Source organism: Argiope bruennichi, chromosome X1 (assembly GCF_947563725.1).
Source record: "Argiope bruennichi chromosome X1, qqArgBrue1.1, whole genome shotgun sequence".
Taxonomy (NCBI): Eukaryota; Metazoa; Arthropoda; class Arachnida; order Araneae; family Araneidae; genus Argiope; species Argiope bruennichi.
In genome coordinates, this window is record NC_079162.1 from 72,765,056 (window position 1) to 72,783,439 (window position 18,384).

The 18,384-nt window shown below is 27.6% G+C and overlaps 1 protein-coding gene across 1 annotated transcript in view; it reads left to right on the forward strand.

The window, feature by feature from the left end:
* The first annotated feature begins 1,139 nt into the window (after positions 1-1,139).
* The window catches only part of LOC129958637 (CRISP/Allergen/PR-1-like), a 173,627-nt gene continuing 156,382 nt past the window's right edge, over positions 1,140-18,384 (forward strand). Inside the window, exon 1 of the mRNA XM_056071237.1 lies at positions 1,140-1,267. The gene's annotated coding sequence lies outside the window, so the exon portion shown is untranslated. The remainder of the gene's footprint in view (positions 1,268-18,384) is intronic.

Below are 18,384 nucleotides of genomic sequence, written 5' to 3' on the forward strand. Positions count from 1 at the left end.
ATTCAAGATCCTGACAGAAACCTCTCATCATTTCGATGTCTGATTATAGTCATGGTAAAGGCTAGGAAGGAATAATTGTCTTTATTAAAAATCAAATTATATTTATTATTTTTAAAAAATTAAAACTAGTTAATCCTTTTTATTATGAGTTATTTACTTATAAGCAAAGTATGAGACATTCCCGGTTATGTTAATCTAAATTTGGAACAAATCCGGAGCACTTTTCCAATTCCGGTTAAACAGTTAAAATTCGATATTTTTTTAAAATAATTCGGCATATCTGGTCAGATTTAGTCAAACATAATTCGAATACCTTTAGATGTTATCCTGGTCTATAAATCCCAAAGCAAAAACTTTTAAAAAACATCAAATTTAATACTTACCTCTTATAAAGCATAAAAACAAAGTAAAAGAATTAAATTTAGAGTTTTCGTTTCTACAGACTTAGAGATAAGCATAAAAAAATTAAGAACTCAAGATCATCATTTTTCAAATGTTGGTTCAAACCCGGGTGATACCACAGTATTTAAACGAAATTCTCAAAAATTAAAACAACTTCCCATCTACCATTTGTGTAGTTTATTTCCTCATAAGGTTATCCTCCCAAGTGAACAGACTGTCTTCAAAAAATTTGAATCGTAATTGGTTAACTCTGTTGAACATGGTTTATTTCTTCAGCGAAAAATTCTGCAATATTAACAAGTTAAACAAGATGCTTTTGTTACCACGCATTAAAAAGCACATATGGTTTACAGATAATATCTTCCTAGATTTTGGATATTCCTATTTTTGGAAAAAAACATAAACCTCTCATCACCTAAAATCATTGAGATAAATGAACCGTCTTTCGAACCTACAGAACAAGATATTCGAAGAAACGGCTCATCTAATTTTGTCTGATTTGCTTTACTCATTAAAAAAAATTCGATGCCTGCTGTGCGGCAACTTTTTATGTGTGCTTATGTGTTTGTTTTAAAGTCATCAGTAAAACTACCGATTTCGCGACGGCGTTTCTTCGTAATGATAAAACTTCAAACTCATTGCTTCCTGGCACATGTACATATTAATGGTCCGTCAAACAGATGTGCTACTGTAATCTATGATTCTAAGAATTCGTGCAGTTTCTGCGATAATAAACAGTCGAATGATCTGCCGTACTTCTGGGTTTTATCAGACCTAAAAAGGTTGTAAGAGATTGAATTCTAAACACGGTTGATTTTATGATTCCGTTTCCGTTTAACTCTACATGTAAATACGTTTTCTGAAGGTAAGACTTGAAAATTCTTTTTTTTTTATTTTGTTTAAAATTCAGGATTTTAGGAAATATATATTTTTAGTTTGCCTTAATAGCTCCCATGTTTGAAAATTATCACATTTTTATTAAATAAACGAAACTTTTTGCGAATTCTAAATCTTATAATTTGTTTCAAATGATTGTACATTTTAATGCGAACTAATATTATATTTTCTTTATTATCTTTGGATATTTAAATTTTTCGGAAATTTTGCGTTACTGTTCCATATTACCAGTTTTCTGTGGTAAGTTGGGAAATAAAAAAAAAATTGGACGATATTTGATACATTTGGTCATGTCTACAATCAGTAATGAAACAAGATTCAAATGGTGAAGCTTTTTTTTTTATCACAGCAAAATTTTGAATAATTTTGCTTAGTTAATATTTGACAAGATGCATATTTTTTATAAATTTACTTACTGGTAATTTCGGTAACTCAGTTCTTCGGTGTTGTTTCAAGTTTTAATTTTTGAAAGGCAATAAAATTTTGAAATTCATATTGCAATTTGGGCTTTAGTTATATAAATAAAGATGCTTTTGTTCTATTTTCCAATTCTGATAACTTCGGCCAGTGTTATGTAAATGATTTTCATACTTTCTTAAAAATCAAAATATTATCTGTTCAGTGATGCCAGATTTATTACCAGGCTATTCGCTTAATCACTGCAATATTAAAAAAATTTTTTTTAATTATAGTCGCGATGGCTTGTACTCAAATAAATGCATTTTCTTGTGGAATGTATAAAATATTATTTAAATGTGTAAATAAATATGCAAATAAAAAAAGAGTAAACAGGGTGTTTTTAAAATCATAGGACAGACTTCAGGATTAGATCCGGCATAAAGGATCAAATCACAGAATATGTGTCGCAAACGCAAAGGGGACAATTATAGAGAGGCATATGTTAGTGAATTACAACACGAAAAACTTTTGCTGATATATAGGCTTAATCACTGCAATATTAAAAAAAATTTTTTTTAATTATAGTCGCGATGGCTTGTACTCAAATAAATGCATTTTCCTGTGGAATGTATAAAATATTATTTAAATGTGTAAATAAATATGCAAATAAAAAAAGAGTAAACAGGGTGTTTTTAAAATCATAGGACAGACTTCAGGATTAGATCCGGCATAAAGGATCAAATCACAGAATATGTGTCGCAAACGCAAAGGGGACAATTATAGAGAGGCATATGTTAGTGAATTACAACACGAAAAACTTTTGCTGATATATAGGATCTGTCTTAAGCTAAGACAACATTTAAAATACACTTGAAAAATTTGTAAAATATGATAATTTTTTTTTTGTTATTTCTTTATCCTAAATTGGTTGTTTTCAACTTTATCTTAGTCTCTATCTAGAAATGACATTTTTCCTGATGCTAACACCATTTCAACGCAATTTATGTTATTTTTTATGTAGATGATTACATTTGATGAAAATTAGAAACAAGGTCTTGCCATTTAAATTCTTCGAATTTTTGTAAAAGTAACCATAACTATGCGAGCTGAATTGAGATTTTAACATCAATCTTGAGCGTATATCATAAAATATCTGCTTTCAAAGTTTCATTTTGTTTTCCTTGAATGGTATGATCACCATTAACTTATATGCTGGCAGAGATTTTTTTTATAACTACCCTGTAGCGGTTCTCCTTTATGTCTGCGACCTCATGCACTATTATAAAAATGATTTGTTTCTGTATGTCTGACCTTGCTTTAAAGTTTGTCTCATAGTATTAGAAACTCCCTGTGTAAACACATAATAGTTACATATTAATTCGAATTTTTAATTTTAAAACGCAATACAATTTTGAAACTCTAACTGCATTTAGATTATATTGATTCTAAAAAGAATGATTACCAGCACACTTAAGGCAGATTCAAATTAGCCAATTAAATTGATTCCACACTTAAGGTCTCATTTGAGTGGGAATTTGAGAAAAAGGCATTTCAAGATTCCATAATATTTAAATTAACGCATTATAAATTAAAAACCAAAGATTATAAGATCATTAAAATAAATAAAAACTTTACTCTTTAGTACACTAATAAGTGTCGAATATGTTTTTATTGTACCTTATTTATCAAGTGAACATCTATTGTGAAACGTTCTAGGTTTCAGCCTGAATTTAAATGAAACCCCAAAGTTCATTTGAAATACCAATGTTAGGGCTTAAATTGTTAATTTTATTTAAATAAAATATTTTATTTTAACTTTTAAAAGAATTCATATGGTAAGCCTCCAAAAATGCTCTCTCTAACAACACGACAAAATATCCATGAAACTAGATATATCACTCTGACCTCTGGAATTACTTTAGTATGTGTGTATGTATGATGTGTGTCCTTCTTTTTGATACAAAAAATAAATGATTGATAATTTCGAAATGTTGAAGTCCACGATAAAATCCATCTAAAAATAAGTTTTAACTTTCTCAACAAAATAATCAAAAGAAGAAATCTAATTTATATAGAAGCGAAGATCATTTCTCCTGTATCTCAAAATATATTTTTTATGACAGATAAATTCTTGCGCTTGAGGAGAATAAGAAAGTCCATTGCATGAGACAATATGTCCATTGATACTGTTTTCAAATGTTCAGAAAGCTCACTGAAGCCAGTATTGAATTCTGGATATGAAAATAGCAAATTGAGAATAGAATAGATAATGCTATTCTATTGTTGCTGTATGCGGCATTTTGTGATTTTCATTTAACGGCCTAGTTTCTTATATCTTTAGCTGATCCAATGAAATATACAAAAATCAAAAGTTTTTATATTTTTGTAGCTGGTTGTTGTAACTGCAAGTAGTCGCATGTTGGCTGTAGACATAAGATATTCTGCACTTTGAATGGTGGCATATTCAAATCTCAAAGGAAAGACGATATATTTAAATTTTTCACAACATTATTATAGGGTATCATTATTACATCATTATCATATCAAAAATATATATTCAAGTTTTTAAAGTCAAATGTAATAGAGGGGCTTGGAAAATAATCCTGATCACATGAAGATTATGTATGTTACCAGTATTAGCAGGATATGATTGTAATATTAGTTTTTCTAATTTTGAACATTTACTTAGATGAGTGTTTTCCTGATCCATATATGCGCTATTTAAATTTTACCGTCTGTTTGCCAAAAATGGCAGATGATTATAATCATCAATATCTTCATAAACAAATACAGAAATTTCAAGAACACTTCCAAAAAATTTATTATCATAACAGACCGGTTCTTTTGGGGTAACTGCCAGAATACCAGACAAAAATCTTTTGATGCATAAACACATACATTTACTACAAAAATATTCATGGAATCAAAAATCAAGGAGCCCGGGGTTAATTGTATCAGGAGCAAGTTGTAATATGCACATTGCGCAGAGATTTTTAAATATTTAATCAAAATTTTCGCTAAATATAATTCTTATGACAAGCATCGTCATATTACATCAGCATCGTTAGTGCCCTATCAAAACGGATACTAAGAAATTATGATGTGTTCGGTTTTAGCTAGTTAATAAAAAAAAAGATTTTGCAAAAATATCAAAAATAGTTGATAAAACTAGTTGATTTTTTTCAAAATTATATTTATTTATTTATTTTACCTATACATTAAATTATAAAAAACTGCTCTAATTTTCTTTTAATCACAATATTTTTTTATTAAGCAACTAAAATGTCCAAAACTGTAGGATGGGGCAAGTTGAGATACATTACAAATTGCAATATTTATTTTGATCTGTATTTGATTCAAGTAGTTCAATTTTCTGCTTTAAATATTAGCATACACGCTCAAAGATCGTTTCCTCAGTATGCACTTCGGAAAGAGTCAAATAAGTGCTCACTTAATTAAAAAAAAAGTCTTCCTTCTTAACTGACTCATCTGAAAAAGAAGCAATGGAAAAATATGGAGATATAATTATTAAAGAAGAAAGGATAAGGGAAAACGAATGGCTTAGGAAAAAAAGTCCAAAAGAGAAAAAACGAAGAAAAGAAAAAAACGAGAAGAGGATTTTAAATTAATAAACTGATTTTGAAAAAGAAAAACATTTTTGCCCTAGCTTACGATCTCGAACTTCAACTTTGAATATTACAATTACTTTGTGAAATAGTTTGCTTTTTTTATTTTTAATGCTTTTTCAATGAAACTACTCATATGAGTAGTTTATGTTTATTTTTATTTATCTTTTATCTTTATTTTATAATGTTGCTGATTTCTGGATTTGTTTATATTTGAAACATACTTATGCCTGTTTATGGAATATTTTTGCTCAACTCTGAAGAAAATCTGTTTATTTTTGGAATGTTTTCTGATTATTTCTGAAATATTTATTTATTTATGGATGATGTGAGATTTTGAATCGTTCATTTCTAGCATACAGAAAAATTTCTATTTATTAATTGCATCTTGTATTTTACTTGCTATTTTTTGAAGCGTAAATATTTATTTAATTACAACATAAATTTTAACCCTTTATCGACTGAAATGTCAAAATTTATTGAGTGGAGAAAGGAATACTTTACATTTCATACAAATTCTGCGTAAGTTAAAAATCTGATTAACAAATCTTTTTACAATCGAGTTTGTCCAAATTAAAATTTAAGTAATTCTGACTATTCTCAAATTTTCTATGCTTTTTCTTTCTCCTCTGACTACCGTTGAGTTCATCTTATTTGGCTATGGTTTCTTTAAATGACTTCATGATGAATAACGTAAAAAAATAATAATAAAAAAATAATAAAAAAACTCTCAGATTTAAGACAAGTTTACTGTAGTTTCAAAATTTATTCATTCTTAAACTGCATAATCCATCAATTCACTCCCTATAATTTTCGCTGTAAATTAAAAAATCTAATTGTTATCTCTTTATGTTATCAAAGTTATCCAAATTTAAATTTAAATCATTCCAACTGTTCTCGGATTTATTATTATTTATGCAACGACTTTCTCCAATGCCAGGAGCTGAGTTCATCCTATTTATCTATGATTTCTTCAAAGAAGTGCCGACAAGACAAGGGATTTCAAGATGAATGATTTGAGAAACGGAAGTTTAATCCACCTTTAGTGTAGTTTCAAAATTTATTTAGAGGACAAAAACGTATTCTGCTGGCTCATTTTTCATATTATTTCATTGCAAATATTAAAAAAAATCTCATTTTTATCTTTCCATAATCAAGTTTGTCCGAATTTAAATTTAACTGGTTTCAACCATCCTCGGTTTTATTATTACTTAGGAACTTTATTTCTACACTTCCAAGGGCTGAATTCATCTGATTTGTCTACGATTTCTTCAAAGTAGTGCCGACAAGACAAGTGACTTCATGATGAATGACTTGAAAAAACGATAAGATACCTGGAATGATATATCGACTTTAATCTATCCTGCGTCTGCCATAGTAAATATCCTGTTTAGTACGTGTCGAAAAGTTGATGCATCATGCTTGTGAAATAAAAGTGATCGATCATTAAATCGCAAGGCATAAGCTTTACTTCGAGCAGCTTTATAACCTTCAAAGTGTCACACAAGCGTACTGCAACCTGTTCCTCTCTCCACATTATCTGATGGGTAAAATATAGTTCGCATGCAAATGGAAAAAAATGCTTAGGGATTTGAAATCAAAGGTTAATATTTTTATATAAAAAAGTAAACAAAATGAATAAATAATCTATTCGGTCTTATGAACAATGGCAGATTTAGACATTTTGCGGTCCTAGGTAGTTCTCACTATTGACTCCTCTTTTAAACAACTGATCATTTTAATGACACATTTTAACATTGTTTAAACTAACCAACACTATAATGGAGAATGTTCATAATGCTAGTAACGTTTGTAATGGATGTTAACAATGTTAATATTTTATTATAGTAATTTTGAAAAAAAATCTATATTTTTATTAATTTATTACGACATGATTAAGCTGCATCCACGTTTATACATATTTATATTTAAGCAGATGAATGATGTATATAAATATTGTAATATTTAAATGAATAAAATGCAACTTACAGAAATTTGACCAAATCTAATTAATAACGGTAATATTTACTCTCTTTCAAATAAATGATCAATTTAAAGATACATTTTAACATTTTTAAACTAATCAACCCTATAATGGAGAATTTCATAATACTAGTAGTGTTTGTAATAGATGTTAACAAGGTTAATATTTTATTATAGTAATTTTGCAAAAAAAAAAAAATCTATACTTTTTATTTGTTTATTGAGACTCATGATTGTGCATCCAGATTTATACATATTTATATTTAAGCAGATGAATGAGGTATACAAATATTATAATATGTAAATAAATGGAATGAAACATATGAAAATTTGACCAAATCTAATTGATAATGGTAATATTACCCGTCTTTTAAATAAATGATCAACTTAATGATACATTTTAACATTTTTTTAAACTAATCAATACGTTAGTGGAGAACGTTCGCAATGTTAGGGGCGTTTGTAATGGACGTTAACAAGGTTAATATTTTATTATAGTAATTTTGCAAAAAATCTATATTTTTTATTAATTTATTGTGACTCATGATTGTGTTGCATCCACGTTTATACATATTTATATTTAAGCAGATGAATGATGTATATAAATATTATGATAACTAAGTGAATGGAATGAAGCATATAGAAATTTGACCAAATACAATTGATAACGGTAATATTATTTATTGTTTAAATAGCATAATAGTAATATTTAGTAGTATTTTAATAGAATTTTAGTACTTTGGGAAATTATTCATAATTCAGTGAGGGGAATGTGTACTAATCATCAGAAATTCAAACCCGAGATTTTGACGAATTTTAACGTTTCAGACATCATTGAGTTCGAAAAATACATTTTTGGAGTTATGTCTGTTTAGAGTTGAAATCAATAACTTAAAAAAGCTCTGAGTTAGGCGGATGAACACTTTGAATTATATGGTCTGAACGCCGTATTTGTAGATTTCTGCCGAATTTTGAACGAAATTCATCCAGAAGTCTGTCCTGGCTGTAAGACTACAAGGCAACACTATAAAAACAAAAAAAAATTTAGATGAATAACATTTGGTACACAAGTTTAGCCTTTGAAATGTGATCCGTATCAAATTTGTAACCAAATCCGTTAAAATATTGATCATCTATCAATCTGTACTTTTGTACACGTTTAAACTCGATGATTCAAAAACGCAGTGATCTTGCGACTATGATTGTAATTTTTTTTTATCAAGATTTAATTTCAACTGATTGCGGAGTAAACGTCGCCCAAAATACATATTTGCTTTTCTGGTACTTTTTTACTAATCGCATCCCATCGAATAATCGCCAAAAATGACACTTTAATAAGATCCTTTCGTAACTACAGTGGAATGGAATGCATTGGAGAATATACAAGTACCGGTTTTCTGTACACTGCATGAAGCATGCAACTTTTACGAAACAACGTCGAACTCTGATATATATATATATATATATATATATATATATATATATATATATATATATATATATATATATATATATATATATATAAGTAGTCACGATTATCATGTTCTCATATGAAGACATACCGACAGAGAGTCAATCAAAGTCCAAAGAGTAGAGTCCAGGTTCAGTTCAGTATTTGATAAAAATGTTCAATTGTGCTGATAAAACTGCATGCCGAATTTCATTTGTCTCCCTCATCGCAATTTTCTTATTGTTTCCATATTCTCACGGACTTTTTTTAAAGGATTTTATCTAAAATCGTATATAGATACACACTTTTAAGGCATATACAAAGTTTCTTTTGAATGATTTGTTCTATTTACGATTCATCGTTTCATCCAAAGATGCTTTTTTTTCTCCTCGAATTCAGGAAGGTATAAAATGGGGAGATTTTAAAATTTCGAGAATGATGTTTTTATCAATTATTCTACTTTCTGTATTTCGTATTTTAAGGTATTAGGTAATTTTAAGTTAAAAATCATGTTTATATACAAAAATAAGTAAACCAAGGAAGAATATTCCATTCTGTATCATGTCCCATATTTTTATGATAAATGCAAACCATTTCTTATTTAATGAGTTGTGTGAAATTTATTTCACACAACTCATACCAGAATATAAGTAAATACCAGAATATAAGTATACCAGAATAATAGTATATCGGAATAATAGTATATCGGAATATAAGTATACCAGAATATAAGTATACCATACCAGTACTCATACCAGAATATACCAGTATTCTGGTATAACTACTCATCTTTAATTGTACCAGAATATAAGTAAAGATTTCAGAATATTTTAAGTAAAATATGTTGCTTAGATATGTTGCTTTAAAAAAAAAAAGGAAAAATAATCTATTCATTACCTTCATATTCTGATAAAAAATTATAACATTTGCTTAGTTACTGAATTATGTGCGATTTAATTCTATATCAGAAAATAAGTAAGTGTTTTAGGAAATTTTAAATTAAATACCATGCTTAGATATAAAAATAAACAAATCATGGAAGAATATTCTATCCAGCATCTTATCACAAATTCTTAAGAATCCTTAACAAATTCTTATTTTTTATGACCGATTTACTGTAACAAGAGTCAATCTCTGACACAACGTCAAGGCTTCTTGTTTATTTAATTTTGACTCCATTACGCATCTTATTGAGAAAAAGACGTAAAATAATGTGTTGCTGAATGCTGAATGAAGGGATAATTACATTTGTCGCATGACTGTGAATCACAAGCAAGTGACAAACATCTGTAACATCATATAGATTTTTTAATTAAGTTACAAAGAAGTGGTGAAATCTATTTCATTCTTCAGAGGCATTTGATTAATAAAATAATAAATTTCTTCTAAGAATTAAAAAGCTTTATAAAAAAATTTGTAATGGAAAGATTATATTTCAATAACTACGTGAAACTTGTAAATAGCTTTTTAGAGGTAACGTTTGTAAACTTTAATGAAATACTTTGGAAATTAAGTGAATCGCTATTTATAAGAAATGTTATAATAATGTAAATCTGGAATTAAATTTATTAACTCGAAAGATTCTCAGATTGTAGAAGAAAAGAGGCTAAAATCTACTCACTTGGATCGCGGGATGTGCAATTGGAGGATTAATGTTTTAATTAAAAAATAAATAAGAAGAAAATAAGCTACACATAATATGTTTTCTCATGAAAAGGCTTATATTTCTTTATTTATGAAAGAATTACTATTATGTATACCTCACAGGCGTAATACTATCTCCACATCTTTTCACATGTATGACATAATTCAAGCATAAAATGGTATGCTAAGGAATGTGAAATAAAGTCATCACAGAATTGTGATTGTAAACTGAATAATCCCAATAGTTCAATTTTTTATTATACTTGGACTTTAGATGCCATTTAGAATTTAATAAGTTTTTATTTTCATAAATAATGAATCTTTAAATTGAGCACGAGAGCTGTGCTCTTAAGAATATACTTTGTTTTTGTGTTAATATATATAAATAACAATTTTTTTTCTTTAGCCCTGATTCGAAATTTGTTCAGTTCTTTTTTATTGTTATTATTAATATTATCCTTATTTTTATAATTAATATTATTTTTTCCTTGTTAAATAGTTAAAAATATTTCCTTTTTCTTAAGTAATTGTTCTATTTTTTCAATCTGTTTTATTGTAAATAATTTCATGTTTGTATGTAAATAATTAAGAAAATACATGTTGAATAAATAAATATTAGTATTTACTTATTCTCTTTTTCTACTTTCTCAAGTTTTAGGTTTATATTTTGCTCCCATGTAACCGCTAGCATCAACACTGCTATTCATATATTTCTCTTTAATCGCTATTCGTCGACACTATAATAAGCTAATCTTGTGTGTGTGTGTGTGTGTGTGTGTGTGTGTGTGTGTGTGTGTGTGTGTGTGTGTGTGTGTGTGTGTGTGTGTGTGTGTGTGTGTTTCTGATTCTTAATAAAAGTGACCTCTTCATATTTATTCAATCGTTCAGTAATCGTACTATGTGCAAATTGTTTTCAATTGTTAGGTGTATTACAAATGCGAAATACGATCATTATGACATGGATGAGATAATATATCATATACTTAATAAAGAGATATAACTCAGAATTAAAGATTATTGTTGAGATAAAAAAATTAAGAATATTAAAAAATTATTAAAAATTCAAATTTATTTCTGTGGGCAGATGATCTTAATTGAAGCTAAAGATTATAGTTGAGATAAAAAAAAAATAAAGAATGTTAGTAAATTATTAAAAAATTAAATTTAACTGTGTGAGCAGATGATCTTAATTGAAATTAAAGATCATTGGTAACACGCGAAAAGAAACAAAATAAATATATATATATTACTTTGCGTATAGCTTGATGATTACCTCTTATTTATTGAATTATATACAAGCTATTTTTATCTGTTAGTTATGTTATAAAGACGCAAACGACTTATTGCGCTCTTAGCATTGATGAGATGGATGAGATAATAGCTCGTCTATTAAAGAAAAGAAATAGATAATTCGAAATTAAAGATTATTGATTAGACCTAATAAGCGATTAAGATAGTGCTCTGTACAAAATCTCACAGGGGTAATCGCTTCCGACTGATTATATTTTGCTTTACATGAATGACTTAATTAACAACTTATGTAAAGATTACAGTAGTACTATTTCTTTGAAATCCTAGTTAATAACTAAATGTAATTTAAAATTTATCTAATTTTAAACTAATATAATTCATAAAATAGATATAATTTTAAATGTGTATAATTTATGATGAATATTATTTAAAATGAAAAGATTATTGCTTAAATGTACAAATAAAATATTGTATTTTGCATAAAACTTCGTGAGATCAAAATGTGCACAACTGCTTATTTAATGATATATGCATGAATTGTCTTAATTAACATCGTAATGCAAGATTTAAGGTGCTGTTTCTGAAAATTCAATGTTTATAAACGAGAAAAATGTTTAACATAATTTTAATTCAACGAATAAATGATTCTTTAAACAATTGCAGATTGGCAACAAGTAAGCCTCTGCAACACCTGATGGCGAATTATGCATTCCGTTCTCAAAAAATTCCTTCTTTGTAAGTTACTAGCTTGTTTGTTTTAACTCTAGATAGGTCAGTGAAGTAATTTGTTACAACCAACAACACGCCCTTTTTTTCTGAGCGAAAGTGTCATTTGAAGTTGTTAATGTATTTCGGTTGGGAGCAAATATTTGTGAGTTACTCCACTATTCTCAATGAAACCGCTGTGTCGCTGCCGATTCTGGGACACATTTATCTGGTTCTTCCTAGTTCTTGTTTAAATACCTTTTTAGAAGTTAAAACATTTCTTTGCAAATGTGGATTATAATTCTTTTTAAAAAATCGGTGCATAAATATCTCTAGGAATTGTGCTATGCACGCTACAAAAAAGTTGAAAGGAATTATAAACTTTTTAAAAAATGGGTTATAAACTTTCTGAAAAATTGTTTATAAATTTTTTGAATGATACATTTATAAATACTTTAATACATGATAAATTTATCATGTATTAAATATTTGTGAGTTACTCCAGTATTTACAATGAAACCGCTATGGCGCTGCCGATTCAAGGGCATATTTATCTGGTTTTTCCTAGTTCTTGCTTAAATACCTTTTTAGAAGTTGAAGTGCTTCTTCTCAAAACTAGATTATAATTTTTTTTAAAAAATCGTTGTATAAATGCTTCTAAGAATTATGCTACGCATACAATAGAAAATTTGAACAAACTATACACTTTTTTTACAAAAAATTGGTCATAAACTTTCTGAAAAAATATTTATACATTTTTCGAATGATATTTATTACATGTTTTTAAATGTTTGAACTATAAACTTTAAAAAACGGATAACAACTTTGCAAAAATTGATTCCTAATTTTTTCTAAAAAAATATTTAATAAAATAATAAACAAAAAAACCCTGCGTTACAAGTCTTCAAAAAATCGAAAGATTACGTTTTTAAAAATCTGATGACTGACATTTTAAAAATCGGATGTTCACTTTAAAAAAAAATTGATAATAAACTTCTTAAAAAAATTGATTATGAACTTTGGGATGAATATTTTGTTGGCTTTTTTTAAAAGCGAAAATTTAAATACCATGATTTGTTTTTAAGAATTGGGTGAGATTTGGAGATTTGAAGTTTCTGTTGAATTAAAATACTCGACGGGATTTTTTTTTAACATTATTTATATACACTTTCATCAGAGAAGAAAAATTGCCGGGAAAATTCTATGTTAGATTATTTGCCTAAAGTATAGAGTTATGAGAAAAAATCCATGTCTCATTTTGTTGTTGCCTATGTAACAACAATGCCAAAAAATCCTTTTAGATATCCTTAAAAGGATGGTTTAAAAATGGCAATTTAATAACTGCAAAAAGCAAAATAAAAATCTGATTATCGAATTGCATTCCTTGATAATGGAAACCATTTCCAAATATTTCTAGTAATTTATTAATGCTTTCTTGAAAAACGGTATTCTTTGAAGCGCCAATAGTTATTCAATTGCTCTTAATAATAATACTATTATTAATAAGAATAAATAAATTACTAGATAACTGCGAATTTATTTATATTTTTTTATTGTTTACTTTTATATGTATACATATGTGTGCGTGCGTGTGTTTGTGTGTGTGCGTGTGTGTGTGTAACTTAAAATAACGCAAAGTGAAAATTGTAAGTAAAGAAGAAAGGTGCCCAAGATATTGTGATTAAAAGAGGAGAAAAAAAATACAAAGCACAGATAATATGCCTTTTTTTTTTATCCATCTTTATTATTTATTTATGATACATAAATAAACCAAATTATAAGTTTTAGGCAATAAAAATTCAGAATTCTAAATCAAATTTAATTTATTTCCAGTCTTAAATCCAGTCTTGAATCAGAAACTTGCCATATTCTAATTACATAAATTTAAAATGCGTTGAAGATCCTGTAAGACAATTTTAGATCCTATAGGATTCTAAATTCCCGATGGAATGAAATAATTGGCGTAACCAATGTGTTCTGCCGAGCTCACGAAATGATTTAACGAACTTATTCTCAATTCACAAATAAAATATAATATACAAATAAAACAGGAAGAAAATTAATGTCAGGTCAAGCTCAATTCTAATACTGAGTAGCTGCACCTCAAAAACGATTTATCACAAGTGCATCTTCAAAATGTAACTTTTTCAGCCTCTGCCTGAGAATTAAAATAATGATTTTCGAAAATAAAAATACATTAAAAAGATACATGTTTCTCTAAATCACATTTTTAAAAGTAAGCCAAATTGTATCGAAACTTTTTTTGCTATTGTTGATCTAAATCCTTGAAATAAGCAACAGAATATATCTGGCTATCCCAGTTTTCTCTACAATATTTTAGTAAAAAAGGAATCTTGGATATAAATGATTATTATTTATTAGTAATGATTAATTAATGATTTTAATAACCATTTATAAAAGGATATTTTCAATACTTCGGTGATAGTTTCTTAGTCTCTTTCTTCTTTTTCATAATGATACAAACTGTATACATAGTAAGCATATTTTTCAGCGATGTAATTATAGAATGATACACTCTTGAGCTTTTTAAATTATTTTAACTTATTACATTGACGAAAGCAAAATATATACATAAGAAACAGATAAACATTTATATTAATTTTTAACTATTAAAAAGTTTTTAGTTCGAGTTGGGACATTTTTCCACCCTTTGCCTGCGCAGCTGTGATAGAATTACTGCAATTCTCGCCTCCCCTCTCCTCATACACACAGGTGACGTTGTTCTTAGTGTTCATGCATTTGATGTAAGAGCAACTTCTTTTATTTATTTTTTTAAATTTCCACTCATTAGTAGAATGCTTTATATAATTTCTTAGAATCTAAATCTGAAATTATATAACTGTAGAACTTTTAATGTCAAATACTGATGAATTCTATATCTAAATTTTGAGCAGTGTTTTATTAAGTTACCTTTAATATAAAAGCGTTATTAAACTTATTTCATATTTACTACATGTGTTATTTGCTTAGTTGGTTTGACCTTTAAATTTATTTAAAAAATATATTATTTTTTTTACTCTTGTCTTCTGTGTCTTGAAAAAAGATTTTTATAACAATAAAGGATTAAGCAAATAAGAATCTCAGAAATGCTTAAATAATTAATTTTAACAACATACATATATTAATCATATTTCATTATACATAAAACCAAGTAGTTTGAAAAAAATTAAACTGATTGCATAACTTTCTTTAGAAATTTAAACAGTTGAAGCAAAATAAGAAAATATTACATAATTTTAACTTTTATCGTAGAAAGAGTCTCAAATTCGACGAATTACTGAAATTTATTACAAGAAGGCATTTAAATTTCTAGATAGTGCGTTGGTAAACGGTTGAAACAAAAAAAGAAAATATTACATAATTTTAACTTTTATCCCAAGTTATCGTTGAAAGAGTCCCAAGTTTGACAAATTACTGAAATTTATTACAACATGAAAGGATTTAAATTTCTAGATAGTGTTATAACTACTGAGAATGTTACGAGAAGCTAACCAGTACCATACTTATAAAAAAATATTTATTCTTGGTATAAAAAAATTAAACAACTGTTGTTGTTGTTTTTTTTGCTATGGAAATGTCTCCCCAACCGTTTTTCATTATCTATCAAAAATTGCGACTATCATATTAATGTTAGATAAATTAATAGAAGAATAAATGCATTATAATGATGTTGTAGGCAAACCGTTTTCTGCTGCCGCATTTTCTTCTATTTTTTTTATTTTTGTGAAAGTTCAATAATTCATTCACCACCTACTGTAAGATGAAATTATGTTTAATTTCATAATGATGCCTTATATCGATCATTTATTAGAGTTATGCGCACACACCCTATAAACCACCATGACCACTATAAAGAAACCGACGGAAAAATAATAACAGCAAGTTGTATGTATAAAACTAAAAAGAGAAAACAGTGACATTTTTGAGGGTTGAGATTATTATGGAAATGTGCTGACATTAAAAATGTGTGTGTGTGTTTTGGAAATGAGATACAAAATTTTAAATTGAAAAAACTCCGTAAATTGCTTTGAGCTGTAAATGTCCTGAATTTGCCATGAACATTTTACGTAGTGGAAGAAATATTTGTGCCACTTCTATTCTAAGATAAAAAATGACGAGAATAAAACTCAATAAAAACAAAAATCAAAAGTTTATATAGTGGGTGATCGGTTTAAGAAAATATTGGACAATGATTTTTTTGTGCAACAAGTACATATTCGATACAAACATTTACCTCTCTGAGGATAAAAAAAAAGACAATATGTATAAGATTTGTGGAACCATTATCATCTAGTGATATCGCCACAAGAAAGATGAACAGACGAATATGGTGTACCAAAGGGTTTCCATGAACAGCAAACTCGCCAGGTGAAAAGATGAGAATAAAAATCAAAACAAAAAACGAAATCGAAAGTGAGGAATGCAAGCTTTTAAAACATCAATAAAAGGCATCTGATAAAAAAATCTGACAGCTGCATAAATTGCCTGTTTATTTCTTAATAATTCATTCCAACATTATGAATTTTTTTCATAGTTCTAAACTGAACTTTTTGTAAAAAAATTTTTAATATTATATACCTAAAATAAATAGAATGTCAAAAATTATACTTTTTTTAGATGCCCAAGAAAGGTTAATCAAATTACCATAAGAATCTATGGTATATCAACGATTGGTTAATAAGTAACTCAGGCAATGAACATCATTTTTGAGCGGATTATATTTATTAAAAACTATTTTTACAAATCAGAAATTGAGCAAGAAATATGAATCAATAATTTGATATGTAAATAAGCTATACAACTTTAAATTTAGTTTTGGTGTTCCTAGAAAAAATGAATTAAATTCTCATATAAATTTATCACAAATTAATGGCTGATTAATGAGCAGTTCAAGTGATAAATATTGTTTTTAACGGATTTTGTTTATTACGGACTATCTTCACGAATCAAAAATTACACTCATAAAAAATTAAGCAAAATATACGTATCAAATGATATGATATGTAAATAAATATAGAAAAAAAGCTAGATAATTTTAAATTTACTTTTTGAGATTCCAAGAACAAATGAATTAAATTCACATATTAATTTTTTATAAATTAACGGCTGGTTAACGGGAAATTCAGGTGATAGACATCATCTTTGAATGGATTGTGCTAATTAAAAATGATAACTATGATCATCTTTTAAGAAATATTATCCCCATAAAAATCAAGGAAAAGATAGGCATCATTAATATTACATGTAAGTAAATGTAGTAAAAACAATACAATTTATTTATTAATTAGGTTCCCAGAATGAAAGAATTATACTGTCAAAAAATTTATCGTAAAGCAATGATCGATTAAAGAAGAGTTCAGGTGACGAACATCATCTTTGAACGGATTATATTCCTTAACCAATCAACCAAAGTAGTTCGAAAGGCAATTTATCTCACATCTTCAATCTTCAGAATTTCTTTTCTTCCGAACATCAGTGTACTCTGTTTTTTCAATGTTTCCTCTTCACGGATTTTATACGCAGGATTACGATATTTCATTGTCATCGCCAATAATTTTAGATATCCGTGAAATGACTCAAGTACACACACACAATAGATTAGTGTCATAGAATATCCACGTACTCTATGACACCAATAACTCGTGTAATTATTGTTTGAGATACACACCCCTGACACACCCCTAGACGCTACTTTACACATCACTCTTCAAGATAAAGTCAAAGAACATTAAATCTAGCAATCTTTAAAGGCCACTCGATCTCCTAACCTGAGGAAATGAAGTATGCTGATCACGTAGTCTAGTCTGGATCATAGCTAGATGCTGAAAGGCTGTCAGGATTATCTTTTTACGACAGAGCTCAGTGTCTTAAGAAAAATGTTTGCATTGGAATATGATATTTATTTAAGCATGTTTTAAAAAGATTAAGTCAGTAATGACAAAGAGATTTACCACAATAATTTAAATGCAACTTTGTACGCTTCGGTTTTTATCTTAATCGCAATGC